At 33.9% G+C, this 15,709-nt stretch overlaps 1 pseudogene; it reads left to right on the forward strand.

Moving 5' to 3' along the window:
* Nucleotides 1-15,709, forward strand: part of LOC109449040 (dysbindin) — a 185,231-nt pseudogene that overhangs the window by 124,403 nt on the left and 45,119 nt on the right.

Genomic DNA, 15,709 nt, shown 5'->3' on the forward strand with positions numbered 1-15,709 from the left:
AAGCATAGCCCCAGTGATGCAGCAGCTATAAGGGGTCCAGTCTCAGGATGTAGCAAACATGCTGGGGGCTGAGCAAACTGGGGAGTTCACTCGGTTTGAGCAAAACAATTGTCTTGGATCAATCATCCACCTGTCTGTCTTTAGAACTCTGGTTCTATAAATTAGTGAGTGTTTGTGTGTGTGCATATGTGTGTGTGTTAATTCCATTTAAGTTGTATTTCACCTATTTAATTACTACTAATATTAGGTTGGTGCAAAAGTAATTGCTGTTTTTGCTATTATTTTTAACCTATTAAACTGCAATGACTTTTGCACCAACCTAATATATTCAGCTTCAAATGATAAAGAAGCCATGTTCTGAGGAGAGTTTTTCAAGTACACAAGAAAGGAAGGGGTATTTTAGAAAGATGAAAAGAATGGAAAGGAAAGGAAAGAATGACAAGTGGCCTCAGACCAAAGAAATTTCAGTATGATTAAAGCAGAAGTTAAAATTAGGGGGGCATAATTTAACATCTCAGAAAAAAGGTATTATCCAATTGATTGTTTAGTTAGTGAATCATATATAAAATTGAAGTATTTACAAAAGTAGGTAGACATGTTTCAATAACTACATAGATTTTCTAACATGGAGTTTAGTAAGAAAAATAAGGAACAGAATAAACTCTAGAGTCATAGTACTTATAAAATGGAAACATGCATAAAATCCTATATACAAACACAGCACTAAATGTTTTATGAGGATGCATATATAGTTCAAATATATGAGAGTGTGTATACTTGGTAAGAGAAGAAAATGGTACCAGAGGTCATGGATAATGTGGAAAAACATAAAATGATGTGGGTTTCCATGAAATTATATTGATGATTACAATAAATTAAGGAATCAAATCCTTTTACCTAAGGTCTAAAAAAAAAAGTGTGTGTATATATATTTATGACTTCTTGATATAAAGATAAGTTAAGCATACTGGAAAAAAGTATAACTTCTCACTCTTTGTCTTTGTCAGATAAACTGCATAGTCGGCATACATATACCTATAGGTTAGTGTACAGAACAACAACAAAAATCAGGCAATTAGTTAGCCTGACTTAAGTTTTTGTTTTTGCAAGTTCAGAGGTAGATACAGACAAAAACTATCCTCCTACTAGAAACACCTGAATTAAAAATGTTTTGAATATCAGGGACGGGCATTAAGTGGGAAAATTCTAGGTACTCTGGAAAGCTGGTCACAACAGAACAAATTCTGAGGCTCTATGCTGCTTCCCCACCCTTCTAGATCAGAAATGCAAAAGGAATTGAATTACAATATTTTTTTTCTGATAAAATTAGGGTAGGAATGATAGCCTGAGCACATCCTGACATTGAAATAGTCCCACTACATATCTTTCCACTAATTACTTTATTCTTTGTTTCATACTCTGTAGGTAAAACAATAAATAAGGACGTATAAACCACCTTTTTTGGGCTGAGAAAACTATGAAATGATCTAACTTTCACAATTATTTCATAATAGGTCATTTCATAATTGATATGTTCATCTGAAATTTCTTAAGAAATTTTTAAAGCTGCTAGGTTTTCTTGATATGTTCCATTGCATTTATCTTAATTATAATTCTTTGTTTTCCAGGTTTATTGAGGTATAATTGACAAATAAAAATTGTATATACATATATAAAGGTATAGAGCATTTTTAATACATATAAATACACTGTGAAATGATTGACACAATCAAGCTCATTAACATATCCAGCACCTCACAAAGTTACTAAATGTTCTGTGTTTGCAGTAAGAATATTTGAGATCTACACTCTTAACATATTTTAACTATAAAATACAATCATTAACTACAGTCACTATATTGTACATTAGGTTTCTGGAACTTATTCATCTTATAATTGAAAGTTTTTACCCTTTGACCAACAACTCCCCGTATCCCCCACCATTCTATTCTCTGCTACTCTCCGTTACCACCTATGACTTCAACTTTTTTTTTTTTCACATTCCACATATAAGTGAGAATATGTAATATTTATCTTTCTGTTCCTGGCTTATTTAACTTAGCATAATGTTCTCCAGGCTTATCCATGTTTTTGCAAATGACAGGATGTCTTTTTTTAAGGCTAAATGATATTCCATTTTGATATTCCTTTTTGATAATAGCTGTCTGCAAGGTATGAGGCAATATCTCATTATGGTTTTGATTTATATTTTCCTGATGAATGGTGATATTTGGAGCATCTTTTTGAATACCTATTGGCCATACGTATATCGCCTGTAAAAAAAAAAAGTCTCTGAGGCATGACAATTAAGTTTGCGAACTCATCCTAGAAAAGGTGCTATATACCTCATTGCTGAATATCACTGTGGTCACCTTCAAAGTACTCCCCTTGGGAAGCTATGCACTGACACCAGCACCCAGTCCACCCTTCAAAGCAATTTTGGAACTCTTTTTCTGGAATGACCATCAGTGCTGTCCTCCTATTACTCTTGATGTCATGAATGTCATCAAAATGTCTTCTTTTCCATAATTCCTTTATCTTTGAGTAAAGAAAGAAGTCATTGGGAGCCAGATCAAGTGAGTAGGGAGGATGTTCCAATACATTTATTTGTTTGCTGGCTAAAAACTCCCTCACAGACAGTGTCATGTGAGCTGGTGCATTGTCATGATGCAAGAGCCATGAATTGTTGGTGAAAAGTTTAGGTCATTTTCACCTAACTTTTTCGTGCAGCCTTTTCAGCACTTCCAAATAGTAAGCTTGGTTGTTTATCAAGATGGTACAAATTCATGATGAATAATCCCTCTGCTATCATTTTTTTTCCTCGTAAAATAATTTAGGGAGTATTGTTTCTTCCTCAATTTTTTGGAAGAGTTTGAGTAGGACAGGTATTAGATCGTCTATGAATGTTTGGTAGAATTCACTAGTGAAACTATCTGGTCTTGGGCTTTTGCTTTTGGGAAGGTTTCAGATGACTGATTCAATTTCCTTACTGGTGATCGGTCTATTTAGATTTTCCAATTCTTCGTTGTTCAGCCTAGAAAGGCTATATGTTTCTAAGAACTTGTCCATTTCTTCTAGGTTATTGAATTTGGTGACAAACAATTCTTCATTGTATTCTTGGATGATCCTTTGTATTTCTGTGGCCTCCATGATAACGTCCCGTCTTTCATTTCTGATTTTGTTTGTGTCTTTTCTCTTTTTGTCTTAGTGAGTCTAACCAATGTTTGTCAATTTTACTAATCCTTTCAAGGAACCAGCTGTTTGTCGCATTAATTATTTCTATTGTCTTTTTGTTCTCTATTTCATTTAGTTCTGCTCTGATTTTTATTATTTCCTTCCTTCTGCTGACTTTGGGTTTCATTTGTTCTTATTTTTCTAGCTCTTTAAGGTGTAATGTGAGGTTATTTATCTGGATTTTTCTTGTTTCTTGAGATAAGGCTGTAATGATATAAATTTCCCTCTTAAACCGCTTTTGTTAGCAATATTGCTTTGACTCTTAATTTGGGCTGACGGAAAATTTTTGGACACACACACACACACACACACACACAAGGTCGGACAATTAATTTTGCGAACTTCCACCATCCACTTACACGGTGGAAATTTGGCCAATTTAATTGTCTGATCTCATATGCTTTTGCATTTTATGATTTCCTTATATATTTTGGATATTAACTCCTTATTGGATATATAATTTGCAAATGTCATCTCCAATTATATAAGTTGTCTTTTCATTTTGCTAATTGTTTCCTTTTTTTGTGCAGGATATATTTTTTTGTTTTTTCGGTTTGATCTAGTCCCACTTGTCTATTTTTGCTTTTGTTGCTATGCTTTTGGTGTCAAATCCAAAAATTTACCAAGACCAATGTCAGGGAGATTATCCCCTATGTTTTCTTCTAGAAGTTTTGTGGTTTCTTGTCTTACATTTAAACCTTTAATCCATTTTTAGTTGATTTTTGTGTATGGTACAAGATAAAGGGACAGTGCCGTTCTTTTGCATGTGGATATCAAGTTTTCCCAACATTATTATTAAAGATACTATTGTGTCTCCATTGGATATTCTTGGTATCTTTGTTGAAGATTAGTGACCACATTGTACAGATTTAGTACTCGGCTCTCTGATCTGTTCTACTGATCTATGTGTCTGTTTTCATGCTGATGCCATACTATTTTGATTACTGTAGCTTTCTCTGTAATATAGTTTGAATTCAGGAAGCTTGATACCTTCAGTTTTCTTCATTTTTTCCTCAAGATTGCTTTGGCTATTCAGGGTCTTTTTGTTGTTGTCATTATATATACATTTTAGGATTGCTTTTTATTTCTACTATGAATAATACCATTTGAATTTTGGTAGGGAGTGCTACAGATCTATAGATCACTTTGGGTAATATGGGTTATTTCAAATAATTTGTCTTTGAGTTTGCAGATTCTGTGTTTGACTTTATCCATTTTGTTGACAGTGTGTGTTGCATTTTTTATTTTGTTTACTGTTTTATTCAGCTCCAGAATTTCTGTTTGGTTCTTTTCCTGATTTTAGTCACATTTATTTTAACAATGATAAATAACTATTTATTTCCCTCTTTAAAATAGACTTCTCTCAATTTTTGTTTTCCTTAGACATTTATCCAAATAAGTTATGCATATTTATCTACATTAATATACACCAATTGAAATTTTCATTTTTGAAATATTTTTTAACATTATTAAACTGCAAATAAGATAATGTTCATAAAATAGATGTGTTTGGTTCAGAACTATACACGTTTGGATTCCCTTTCTGTAAGAAATATAGCAATATTTGTGCTTTCAAAGTTTATTCTATTTGTCATTATTCTCATTATCAAAAATACCTCAATCTTAACTTTCTTTTTTTTCAAATGATGAAACTATGACAAACTTTTTGGTCCTTGTAATCTACAGAAGAGAAGGATGTGGAATTGCATTCAGAGGAGTTTACGTTTTTTTAGAGCAAGAAACATGTAAAATAAATAATTAGAATGCAGTTTTCTAAGTAATATATCAAAAGCAGGTAAAAATGCTGAGAGATCATAAAAGAGGCAGCAGTTAATAAATATGCTCATGTATTTACATGTTCTTTCATAGGTTTAATTTCTTTCCAAGTTTAATTATTCCTCAGAGTGAGAGAGTTGTAATCATAAAATCAAATTATTCTCAGTGTCCAAACAGCTTTACTTATAACAACACTCAATAGGGCATAAAAAGTAATTATACGATGTAGAATCGGGTTAATATTTTATTATAAATATAACCTAAACTATGTTCAAAAGCAGATTATAGCTTATGGAATGTATAATTTAGTCAATTATGATATGTAGTAATTAATTTATGGAAGGAATGTACTTATGGAAGGAAGAGGAAAGGAGTAAGGATGAAGATGTGGTGGTGCTGTGTTATTATCATTATTTGTTACAACAATCACAAATTCTAAATACATATCATCTCTGTAAAGAAAAAATATGCTCTGTCCTTCATTGCAGTTTTGAGATTAATGTTTCTCAATTTCGGTGCCTTTGCTTAAAATCTTTTCTCTTCCCTCTCTTGTCCCCACATCCATGTGCTGAAGTTCTAGTAATTTGTCAAGACCTTCTTCTAAGACTTGCTAGAAGACACAAGTTATAATTAATCACTGCTTTATAACATTTATAAGCCCAAATATGTATTAATACTATTCATTATAATCTGCAATGTGGTTATTTTTCCAGGGAACATTTCACATTCATTTTTGTAGTGCCCACTGGCAAGTGTGAGTCACAAATGCTCACTATAAATGTTTATGACTAGTTTCAAAGATTAATTTTGCCCATGGTAAGAGACAATGTTGAGCAATTGTGATTGGGTTTCAGATAGATTGCAAAAATATTTTAAAATAAAAATCAAATTAAATCAGCCTTAGGTAATCTGAAATAAGGTAAAAAATAACATGGCTTTGGGACCATACACATTTGCATTACAATCTTAGCTCCCTAATTTGATAGTTCTGTCATGAAGGTCAAGTTATTACCCTTGAACTGCAGTGTCCTTATTTGTATAATAGGGATAATATTACATAACATTTACAGTAGGTCAGAGAATTATAAACCATGAATGTGAACAGTTAGAATAGCTTCTTTTACAGAATAGATGCTCAAAAACTGGTAACTGGTATCAGGAGAAATAGTAACAGTCAATATTATCAGTTATCTAGAGAACGGCTAGAATAAAGCACCATTAAGTCTGTGGCATTGAAATGAAGACAGTGATTAATTTTTTAGGACATATACACATATTTGTGGTTGTTTATATGTGAATCTAAATTAACTATCTCAAGTATCTTATGATAATAATTATCAAATATTAGATCCTTCCAGCACAGCAAAATATACAAATAATAGATAGATGTAGCTTCATCAGATGTTTTGTGGTTTTCCAAGTGGAAATTTTAAAATATGTAATCATAGTTGATATGAAAGTGTATGCTATTAATAGACTAAACAAGCATGTTTCTGTTAATTAATAGAGGTAAAATACTTAATTGTTTTGAAAGCATACCAATGTTTCTTTGTATAAGTTGAAATGCAATTGTCTAAATATTCCAAACAGCAAAAACATGAGTATATGTATACACCTCTTGGAGTTCTACCTTATTTGGCAAAACACGTTGTATATCTTTATGAGTGGTCTGTGTGTGTGTGTGTGTGTGTGTGTGTGTGTGTGTGTGTGTAAGAGAGGGAGAGAGAGAGAGAACCAAGTAGAAGTAAGTTTTCAAAAAGTGATGAAATAATAAAAAAATGCAAATGATGCATCAAAAGTATATCACTAGGGAATAGTATATAATATTAATGCAAAACTACTCTGTCTTTCCCTGAAGTTTACATTTTTGGGGTAATTTTATAACATATTCTCATAGTGATAGTAATCAAAACAGAATAAACTTTCCTTAATAAAACTATTTGAATTTTCAGAACTCATTTTTAAAATAATCATTTTCTAAGGACTCCTTTTGTGCTGTCAAAATGTAGATAGCATTCACACTCTTACATTCAATTCCTCAGAAGCATAAATCCTTTCAAATGCAAGGGGATCCTAAAAATAGTTGGTGGCCAGTAAGGATTAATCAGGCTCTGCTCATGTTATCAGTTATTTATATACCATTTTCCCAACTGAGCCTCCCTACTGCCATAATGACCTGAATGCATGCAGTGCTCAGCCACTGAGGCAAAGCTTACAAGCTGATTTTATTGCTTTAGACACATTGAACAACAGAAGAGCCCATCAGCACAGAAACGTTAGGATGCCAGAAGTGTGTTTCAATCACTTGCAATGGAAATCACCCTATAGTATGTGTATATATCAAATCTTGTTCTTCTTCTTCTTTTTCTTTTTTTTTAGAACTCAGTAACTTCCAATAAACTATACTTTAGCAGTGGTGATAATATCATTCTCATAACTAAATTTCAAATGATATCTTAGTTTGATATTTAAGTTAAATTATCATCAATTCCCACTAATGGTTTTATAGTTAACCTCTTTGCATTCTTGGCACTACTGAAATTTGGGAGCATATTGAATTATATTCTATTGACTAAGAATAATAACCTTCATATCTGTGATACAGAATAGTACTTTTATTTTTTTGGGTTGAGTCCCAGAACTTGCCTAGAGTATTCCTATTTTATACCATAGTAATTGAATTCGTGTTCCCTGTGAGCCATTGAGTTAGACAGTTATTTATATCTTATTTGTCTGTCCTTGAAAAATACAAAGGCTTTCATACACACATGCACAAATATACATAATATATCCATTCCAGAAGCCAAATTAAACATGAAACAATTGCCTCTAGGTTGCAGATTTGAGTCTAAAGCATTTTCCCCTTAGAATTTTCACATATGACAGTTTATAGTCACTATGGTTGATGATTTCATATTGTGATATTCTTCTCTTATGCAAAATATAACATATGTCCAAGGCTATACCATACTAATAAGCTGACAGAATTAGAAATTGTCATATAAGCACTTATTTTGATACCACAATTTATTTCCTTGCAATGTAAAATCTCAAATTGGTAAAAACCTCTAAATTACTTATTCATTGCCATAGCTTTATTGTAGAGAATAACACAAGAATAAAATTTTAGTTATTTTAAATCAAATAAAATGCATATTTAATTTTATGTTGATTACTTCAGTAAAAATCAAAAGATTTCAAATATTTGACAAAGTGATTGCAAAGTGAACAAATCAGAAGTAAACTTTTAAAATGTCACTATTCTTCCATTTCTGTATTCTGTCATGATAGTAAATGTATCTATATATTTAATTCATACAATTTGTCATTTTCATGAGATATTTCTTAAGATAATGGTGAAGTTGTCTATGTGAGTCTATCACAATAACTTGATTAATTTATCAATACAAATGTAAATAGAATCTTGCTTCTATCTTAGTTATTTAACATTAAATTGCAAGAAATAACTGATAGACTTAAATACAGGGTAAAATGTGAACATCACTCATTCATAGAGTCACCAGAAATCAGAGGTGACCTAATGATACATAACATACAAAATGTATGGCTTATGTAAGTGTTCATTTTCCTAATATTGTGCGCAGCTAAAATAAGTACATTGAGCATGGATATGAGTGTTTGTGAATTATAGAGACATACCTAAATTGTGAAATATTCTGAGGCGTGAAATGAGTTGCCAGGGTATGTAAAAGAGTTCATGGCTTATAACATATGATTAATAATATGCTCTTGCTGAATTAATAGTAAATTATAAAGTGATGTTTAGAAAATAGAGAAAATACTAGATGCATACATTTGAGGTTCCTATGGACTTCTTGAGCCAGTCAAAATAGTGGAATTTTTTATAGTTAAGTAAACATATTAATATTAAAGATTGTTTTGTTTTGTCTTGCACTTTTAATAGAAATAAACTGATTTTAAAATAATTCAAAATAATTTAGATTAAAATAATATTAAGTAGTCTTTTAGCTAATAAAATCATAGTAGATGCACAGAAGGAATGAATAGCATAACTTAGGGCATGAACGCGGCATATCAGGCAAGGTGAATTATGGGTGGAGGGTGCAAACATCAGAAAAATTAAAGGACCAAAGAATAAAACTGATTGTGAACCCCAGTATGCAATTGACTTTAACGTTCAGTTCAAAAGTTGGTGTGACCACAGGTGGATGATAGTTAAATATATTCTCTCACTGTGATTTTGTGTTATGTTGACCAGGAGTTTTGGACACTTCCTTTTAAAGGTCTTGGGTGATCCAGAAGAAAAAACTTGAATTGCTTAGCATTGCGGAAAATATCAATTGTTAATTGGATAAGTAACAGAGTAGCTATAATTAAAAAGGGTTTGATGATTTTGCCAAGAGAATTAAATTATCATGCATAATTCTTAATGGCAAAAACTGTTGAAATAACTCTAGGAATGATAAAGTATAGATATTTTCTTATGAAAACATTAATATGCGCTGTTATTTTGCCATCAGCATTGGTGAGTGATTGGTAAAGGAAATAGAATGGAATTATACAAAATACTCAATTAATTCAAAGAGGTCAGAAACAGAGGGAAAGGGAACAAAAGCATGTGGCACAAATAAAAAAAGCAAATATCAAAATAGCAGACCTAAACTGAAACATATAAATAGCATATGCATAATAAAATTAAGTATAAATTGTCCAAACACCCCAATAAATGGAAGAGGTTGTCAGATTGGAGTAAAAGGCAAATGCAAGACACAACTCTATGCTATCTATTGGAAACCACTTTGAACATAAATACATAAATATATTAAAAGTAAAAGAATACAAAATGATATACCATGCTCACACTAATTAAATGAAAAATTTGTGGTGATTATATTAATAATAAAGATAAATTTTAGATAAAAATAATACTAAAAGCAATAAATAAGGTTTATCATAACGGTGAAGTGTTCAGTTTATCAAAAATAATGTTGCTAAAATATTCAATGTATATACGCAAACAAGAAATGAAGAACTCAATGCATACTTTCCATCATATATAAATTCAAATGGGATTTCAAAATGGACAATAGACATATCTGTACATAAAAGAATAGAAACTCAACAATAAATGAAAATATATTTATTACATTAAATGACAAAGATTTCTTAGATGCAGAATCAAAAGCATACCCCGTAAGAGAAAAAAATATTGTTTGGATATTTTTGAAAGATACTTTTGATTTAAGTGATGTTAAGTGACTGAAAAGACAAGGAATATCTATAGAATGATAGAAGATATTTTCAAATCATATATCTGATCATGGACTTTATCCATAATATGCAAAATTTCTGAAAAATCAATAATAAGAAACTAAAAGCTCAATGAAAGCAGTGATAAAAGCATTTGATATTTGGGTGTCAAATGATATTTGGATGACAAAGAAGCATGTACAAAGATGCTCAACCAATAGTCATTAGGAAAATCAAAATAAAACAACAATGAGATATACCAACACACCTATTAGGATTTCTAAAATTAAAATGGATTGACTGTGCTAAATATTGGTTGAGATATGAAGAAACTGGAATGTTAATAGAATGGTGGTACAAGATATAGAAATATGCAGTATGGAAAACAGTTTACAGTTTCTTAAAAAGTCATTCATTGTCCACACAAAAACCTACACGTGGGTGTTTATAGCAGCTTTATTCGTAATTTCCCAAACTTGGAATTAACCAAGATGTCCTTCAGTAGGTGAATAGACAAATAATCTGTGGAACATCCATACAAAGGAATATTATTCAGCACTAAAAAGAAATGGGCTATCAAGCTATGAAAAGATATATAGGGATCTAAAATCCATATATTCTAAATAAAATAAGCCAGTTTAAACAGTTTAAAATACTCTGTTTGATACTATAATAGTGTGTATATGTTATATACAATTGTTCAAACCTATAGAATGTGCAACCTCAATAGTGAATCCGAATGTAAACTATGGACTTTTGGTGATAATGGTGTGTCAATATAGATTCATTAGTTGTAACAACTGCACTGCTTTAGTGGGGAATATTAATAATGAGAGTCTGTGATGGGAAGGGGGGCAGAGAGTATATGGGGAATCTCTATACCATATGCTAAATTTTGCTATGAATATAAAAATGACAGAATAAAAATAACTTTAGTATGTTTTGCTGCATAACATTTAATAAAGCACAACTGAATAAAAAAGTCAGTATTAGTGCTAAAATAAATAGACCAGCAATCATTTTTCTTCATGAAAAGCACAACTTCGAGGAATATTTCCCTCAAACTATAAAAGAGAGACAAATAGTTCACAGAACCTTGCAATTCATCAATTTACACAGGAAACAACCACTCAGTATGAAGATACAGTTACCAAAATTCCATACAAAATATACTCTATAAAATTAATATCTTTAAAATATCTCAGTATTCTCTAATACTTATCCCTCATATAGCAGTGCAAAAATATTAAAATGTATATCCACTTATTCATTTAAGTGTGAATTCTTGAAATATAACATCAAGAGAAGGGATAAAAACTACCTGGGTATTGAATCCTGGATATTCAGTTTGCTTCCATTTTTTTAGCCAAATTTCAAAAATTATGATATTCAAATTGAGAAAATTTCATTTATTAACTAGAAAACACAAAAGTCTTTCCTAGTGATATTTAGGATATTTGTTTGATACTAAAGCATATATAGACATTCTATGGGACATAATGTAAATCATTTATTTGTGATGAGCCCTGGAGGTTTATTTCTGAAGTTTTTAGGAATATAATAGCGGGAAATGTACTTAATAAGAAGCATTTCTAAAAGTAACCATCCAATAACTTGATCAACTCTAGATTAAAGCAGGAATTGTGCAACTTAAAATTCCAGACTAGCAGATCAGGAGTCAGGTTGGATGAAGTGAGCCACAACCAGAGCAAGAAGTAAACATCGTGTCATGCATTCAAAGAAAAGACTGAATCTTAGTGCGTCTGCTGACATGGGTCTGGCAAACCCCATGTCCACATCACTTTTGAGGTGAGGTAATATAATTTGATTCAGTTTTGTGACTCAAGAGTTTCTTCTTTGTGGTCACACAGCAGCCTAGCCGTTTGTCCCCTCCAATCTTTCCTTAGGGGAAGAAAACTTTGTGGGACTGTCCCTCTTTGGGGTTGAGTTCATTTATCCTAAGTCTCTCTATTTGGTCCCTGTAAGCTGGGTCTGCAGTCAAAGACCAGTAATGATTCCTCATGGGAGGAAGACTTAAGCCAGACGGGACCCCATTGGGACCCCCATGAGTTAACATAATAAAAGTCAGGAGGTAGCCATACCCCTCCTCCTCACCATTATGGGAAGCTGCTAATGCATGCCCCAATTGTCCTGCACTCTGCTATGCAAAGGACTTCTTAGAGTGATAAGATATCGCTCTTCCTGCTTAGCTCATGGGATGGTTTTACCTTGTGAGACTTGCTCCCCCAGGGGGTTGAACACACCCACCTTAGTCACCTGGGGACAATAAACATCGGTTGCTTTGGGACAGATATCTGGGAATTGGAAGAATTTTAAGGTGTGGTATGAGAATTTCACGGACCCTGCCTTTAATCTTGTGATGCTTATTGTAAGAAATCAATAAATACCCAGAAGACCTGATTTGGGGCTCCAGTCCCTTGAGGCTGCAGTCCCTGGTCCTCTGTGATTTAACTGTATTTGAGTCTCTGTCTCTTTATGATAGTTTAACCCTTGCCACCTCCCTCGCCTTCCCACGGCTTGTGTTGTGCAGGTCGCAACACTTCTTCATTCAGCTAGTTAAATGGAAACCATATCCTTCTCTGTGGCCATGTGTTTGAGCTAAGTACCCTTTTTTTGTCATTGAGTTTTCATGGAAGTGTGGGCTACCTTCTTGTATGGTTTATTCATGTCCTGTGGTCTTTTGCAGTTGACACTGTATGTACCAGTTCCATCTTGTGGTGTACTTATGCTGAGATGGTCTATCTTTATGACTTGGTAGGCCCAACAGAACCCAGCTCATGATGAGCAGTTCCAAATGAATGAGTGCTTCGTAATCCAGAGTCACTCACTTTTCTCTATCAGAGACCAGCAGCATATTATGAGCTACTTCTTAAAAGGTGTAATACTCCACCACAGAGCTCCAGTGTGCTGCATTATGATTCTCCCACTGGGTCTGGCCACGCATTTCACCCTGTATCATTTCCTAACAGCGATGCCTGTAACAATATAAGGTCTGCTAATCATGTAGCCCGGGGGTAAAGCTATTTGTATCGCACTGCTGACTTAGAGAACAGTCCTATCTTGTTATTGACCCTACTGAAATCAGGCAGACTTCCATGTCACAGAGAACAGGGGCAATCGTGGTATTCCTAATTGTAAAATCTATCACCTGCAAAATGTAAGAGGCTTATCACTCCTTATGGTATCTTTGCAGTAGGTGATGCAAAATGAAGAAAAGTGTGTTTTACTTTGGAGGGCACTTCTCGTTATGTTCTGTCTAATGGATCCTTAAACATTTTACAGAAGTTGCAGATCCTTCAATCTTCAGAAGACTTAGCTGCCACTCTGAAGTGCATGTAACTTATCAAAGCCTGCAGCAGGCTAGCCACCTTGTGTTTATCTGGCTTGATTCACATCATGCCATTGCTATGATGGGTCAATGGGATATGCCATGGGATTTGCAGACAGTCTAGATCACTATAGATTACATCAGGATAGGAAAGGAGATTTAACAGAGGCCTGGGGCAAAACTGTAAATGAATACAGTTGTGTGGTCCAAGTGGATGTGATATGATTTTGATCTTCTTTCCTGATTGGGATAAAAATAAATGTATCTGTCAAATTAACAGCTGTATGTCATGCAGCTGAAGACTTAATAAATCTGTAGCAACAATACATTTATACAGCATGGCAACTGCAATTGTTGCTACTACTTGTTTGAATTGCCAAGTAGTCACCAAGATCGATCAGATTTTGGCAGAGGACATGCTGGTGAATTCAATGGAGTTATAATTGGGACCACCGAGTTTGTATCCTTTAAGCATTGCACCATTCCTCACCATTACTCAGTCTGTTTCCATTCCCTGATGATAGGCATTGGTGTTTTTTATTTACTCTCTTGGCTGAGAGTGGACAATTTCAGAAGTTTTCATTTGGTTTTCCCTCTGTTAAAGCTCAACCTCTAGGTGAAGGATCCAGTGTAGGGGTTACTATCACTGCTAAGGAAGTCAGTTCCAATTATATCACTGAGGGGCAGAGGAAATAACCATGGAAGTTTAACTAAGAGTTCGTGTAATAGCATCATCCTGCATACCTCCACTCAAATATGGTGCCTTGATTGAACTTCGGGTGTCTAGGAAAAATATCAATTATGGTCCTATATCCAACAGTGCTCACATATCTGGTGCTTACCTTCATGGTATACAATCGCCTGAGTAAATATCTGTAGTTCCTTTGGGGAAAGAGCTGGAGGAACACACCTCTAGTATACACCTGCTTAAGTCAGTGGTTTCTACACCTGAAAAGTGGTTCATATCTGGAAACTGAGAAAGGGATCATTAAGATTTTCTTATTGGGGAAACCACTTTTATATTCCTGCTTCTCCATTCATGCTTTCTTTTGATTATAGATATTGAATAGCATCTTCATTTTCTGTCAATTTTGTCCCAGCAATGTCATGTCCTATTCACTAACTCATCAACTCCCTCTCAGGAAAGCCCCTTTTACCATTCTCTGATCTTGCTGATATATACAGCAATTTGTGACACTCAGGCTTCAGGTGGTTAGGCAATAACACCTGGCCTCTATTACTCTGGGGACCCCTTATTTCCTTTCTATTAACAAACAAGCTCTGTGGCTACATCTACTACCACCAGGTGGAGCCTGTGGAGAAGAGTCTCCCCTCGGTGCTGTGTCCCTCTCACCACTGCAGTTATAAAGTCTGCGGAAAGTTGAGTTTTCTGGGCCTTCACATGAAGTGGTGTTCTTGTGTGGGTCCTCCAGCCTTGCGTTATATAATCATTTTATGAATATACACCTGAACTTTTTATTCTTTTATCTACCACCAGGGGAGGTAACTCAGACACTTCAACCTCACTCAGTATGAGACTCATTTTCTCCAGGTTTCAAAGAGCCACGCTATCAGCTAGTTTGCATAATCTCCGCAGACCTTGCCATGAAGTTAAAGCTTGCGTTCCATAAAAGTGCTCCTAAATTAATGAATTCTTGCTTAGTCAGTTTATATTCCAAGTCCCTTTAAATGCAGCAGTAGAGGTCAGGTGGTGCTGCTTAACCACTAAAAATCAACAAGGTCAGAGGAGCAGCCAAGGAGGTCTCACTGAAAGGAAGTTGATGAGTTAGTTAATAAACCATGGTGTTGCTAGGGATAAAATCCAATATCAGGGATACTCCCTCGGATCCTGTTGTTAAATGCTAGCTTATTTTTGCAGCTCCTTTGGGTTGTAATATCTTTCCTCCTACGTATATCAGATTTAGCATAATGCCGGCCAGATTATTTTGAGATTTAACTATAATTAGCCTGGGACATCTCCTAAAGGAGATGCATGTTAGTCTGCAGTGTCTCCCTAATCAAGGGAAAGGCTAGTTCTAAATGCGTGAGATGGGCCGCCTCTGCAGGCTCCAGGTGTTCAGTGAAGTCTGAGGAGCCTCCAAGATCAGGGGAACTCAC

Source organism: Rhinolophus sinicus, linkage group LG01 (genome assembly GCF_036562045.2).
Source record: "Rhinolophus sinicus isolate RSC01 linkage group LG01, ASM3656204v1, whole genome shotgun sequence".
Classification (NCBI taxonomy): domain Eukaryota; kingdom Metazoa; phylum Chordata; class Mammalia; order Chiroptera; family Rhinolophidae; genus Rhinolophus; species Rhinolophus sinicus.